Consider the following 3,741-nt stretch of genomic DNA (forward strand, 5'->3'; position numbering starts at 1 on the left):
TGGGCCACTGGCTTGGAATGGAGGAGGATCAAGTAATGAATTTAACATTTTCCATGTTTAGTAGCACTGTTAATAGAATATATGGTGTCGTCTGTATTTTGAACAGCTTAGTGAATTGGCCAGTGAAAATCTCTAGATCTGTGAGCTGAGTATAGTGGTAAATACCTATAATCCCAGAACTCTGAGAGCCCCAAACAGGAGGATCACAAGTTCAAGCCCAGCTTGGGAAACTTAGCATCTTAGAGAGATTTTCTCTTAAAATAAAATTTAGAAAATGGGAGATTTAGCTCAGTGCATAGGCCCTGAAGATGATTCTCAATGCAAAAGAAACAAACAAAAAATCAGGTCTCACCTCAGCAGAGAGACCCAGTTTGGGACCCTTTGGCAGAACTCCCCACAGAGAGGCTAGGGGTGAGACCCAGTGAGCCAAACCAGGAGCAGAACATCAAGCCAGCGGGACACATCAGGTTCACTTCCATGGGTAACAGCAGGAAGAAGCCTAGCACAGCAGCCAGCCCCAAGTCAGCCCCAGCTGGTCAAGTTTGAGCTCAGAAAATCCTAACCTGGTGAACTGAGGCATACTGCTTGACCCAGTGGGCCCAGACCTAGACCCAGATCTACAAGAGTATCCGCTGGAGACAGAGGTAGCAACAGGTAACCGGGGTGAACTAGTCTGCCTGGAAGACTCCAGGTACATCAAGGGGAGGTGACCAGTCAGAACTTAGGGAACTAATTTAAATACAAATTCCCAATTGAATGTCTGCTTAGCTATACAGTCATAATGTTTGCACCTATGGTCTAAAATACAAGCCCATTAGTTACAAAAGTTTGTAATTTGCTAAATCTCTTCACCCATCATTAGTGTTGCTAATTGTGTTACTGTAAATAGAAAACTATATCTGCCTTAACCACATGATCTGTCTTGGATAATAATATCAGAAAGTTCTTGGATAATGACCTCACCAAAGTGCTACACTGAAAGGCAGACGACAGTACCAAACAGAAACCAATATCTCACTCTCAATCAATAGAGAGGGCAGGTTCTCTTTCCCATCTTGCAAGATGGCGGGTGAAAAAACTGAGAAGCCAGACACTAAAGAGAAGAAACTTGAAGCCAAGAAGGCTTCTGCCAGTGATCCTGGCAAAAAGGATAAAGTGAAGAAGGCAAAAATGTCCAAGAAGGGGCAGCCCCACTGCAGCCGAAATCCTGTCCTGGTTAGAAGAACTGGTAGATACTCCCGATCTGTTATGTATTCCAGAAAGGCTTTGTACAAGAGAAAGTACGCAGTTGCTAAATCAAAGGTTGAGAAGAAAAAGAAGGAGAAAGTCCTTGCTACGATAACAAGACCAGTTGGTGGGGACAAGAATGGAGATAGCTGGGTGGTTAAGCTTTGAAAAATGCCTAGATCCTATCCTACCCCCAAAAGCTTTTGAGCCACGGCAAGAAACCCTTCAGTCAGCATGTGTGGAAACTCAGAGCTAGCATCACTCAAGGCACCATCTTGATCATCCTCACCGGGTATCACAGAGGCAAGAGAGGGGTCCTCCTGAAGCAGTTGACCAGTGGCTTGCTACTTGTGACTGAGCCTCTTAGCCTTAATCGTGTTCTTCTATGAACAACACACCAGAAATTTGTCATTGCCACTCTACAAAAATTGCTATCAGCAAAGTGAAAATCCCCAAAACCTAACTGATGCTTACTTCAAGAAGAGGAAGCTGCAGAAACCCAGACACCAGAAGGGCGAGATCTTCGACACCGAGAAAGAGAAACACCAGATTTCAGAGCAGCTCAAGGTGGATCAGAAAGCGGTGGACTCACAGATATGAGCAAAAATGAAAGCTGTTCCTCAGCTCTGGGGCTACCTGCGATCTGTTCTTGCAGATCAAAATGGAATTTGACCTCATAAATTAGTGTTCTAAATTTCTTACTAAGAACCTAAAAATAACTGATATATTTAAAAGAAATAGAGAGGGCAAAACCTGGGGACATGCACAAAACAAGAATCTCTGACACAGAAGAGTTACCTAAAGAACAGACGATACAGAGAGGCTCTGATCACAGTGATACAGTTAACTACTATCAACTTTGAAAGAAAGTATCACAGAAATAGAGTTCTCTCTGAAATATAAAATGACAAAGAGAAAGAGCAAAATGCATTCTCAGACCCTGAGCCCACTCAGAACAAATGCAGGAGATACTAGCATAGAAATTGGAAGTCATACACCTGAAATCTCTGAAATACTATCATCTGAAGTAAAGGGATGTCTGCAGAAAAGTATAGAGGAAATCAAATCAGAAATAATCTCCCAAGTAAGAAAGAAAATGATAACTATAATGAAAGAATTACTAAGTGTTTCTAAAGCAAACAGTGATAAAAAATAGGGGAGAATAAAAAAATGATGGAAACCTTCAAAAAGCAATATAGAAAAGAAATAGAATGAATGAAACAGATTCAAAGAGATATTCAGGAGATTAAAAACTCAATTAAAAGTTGACAAAACTATCTGAATGAAAGTGAAGATAGACTTTCAGACTTTGAAGACACTATTGCAGCTAGTAAAAAGGTAAGGAAAAATCTGTTAAAAACAACTAAGATCCAGGAAATAATAATTCAACAGGGGCAAGACGATGCAAAGATGAACAATGTGAAACTAATAGGCATCAATGAGAAAGAACGAGTCAACACAAATGATATAAAAAGAAATATGGGCAGAAATAATAGAAGAAAACTTCCCAAATATGGGGAAACAATCTGACATTCAGTAACCAAAGCATATAGAACTCCAAATAACAACAACCCAATTAAAAACACACCGAGGCACATAATAATCAAGATCCCAGAAATATAGCACAAGAACAGCATACTAAAAGTCAACAGAGAAAAGAAACAGATCACATTTAAAGGAAAAACCATCAGAATAATGGCAGATTTCTCCTCACAAACCATCAAGTCAGGAAAAGCATGGAGCAAAGTACTTAAGTCCTATAAGAAAATAAATTTCAACCCAGACTGGTATGCCCTTCAAGATTCTCTTTCAAGTTTAATGGAGAAGTGAAATATTTCCATGAGAAAGAAAAACTGAAGAAATTCATGATGACCAAGCCAACCCTACACAGATTACTAAAAGATATTCTAGAAAGGGATCAAAGTGACCACAGTTGGGGGCCAGGGAGATGCCTCAGTGGAATAAGCACTTCTCTGGCAAGTGCAAGGGCCTGAGTTCAATCCCTAGTTCCACCAAAAAGAAAAAAAAAGTGACCACAACTCCAAGAATGAAAATGGAAAAAACCCATCAAATAGGGCAAACAATTAAACAATGGAGCAAAGTAAGTAACCAACAGTAGGAAAATAACATGTCAAGCATAAGCCAATACATAGCAATTATAACCATCAATGTAAATGAACTCAATTCACCAATTAAAAAAGATAGACTGGCAGAGTGGATTAAGAAACAAAATTCAACAATATGTTATATGCAAGAAACACATTTGGACTGGCCAGATAGCTCAGCAGATTAAAGCACCTACTTAGGCAGAGGCAGGGACTAGGGTTCAATCTCTGGTGTGCCATGCTGGCCCTGCCCCTGGGATACACTGAGACAGCGACTGAAACTGGGTGTGGTGGTGTGCGCCTGTAATCTCAGTGCTTGGGAGGCTGAAAGTAAGAGGATCACTATGAGTCCAATCTGTGTAGTGAGACCCTATAGACTCTGTACTAAATATACTAATATACACTATAC

The sequence above is a fragment of the Octodon degus genome, unplaced genomic scaffold (assembly GCF_000260255.1).
Source record: "Octodon degus isolate 3935 unplaced genomic scaffold, OctDeg1.0 scaffold00229, whole genome shotgun sequence".
Lineage (NCBI taxonomy): Eukaryota > Metazoa > Chordata > Mammalia > Rodentia > Octodontidae > Octodon > Octodon degus.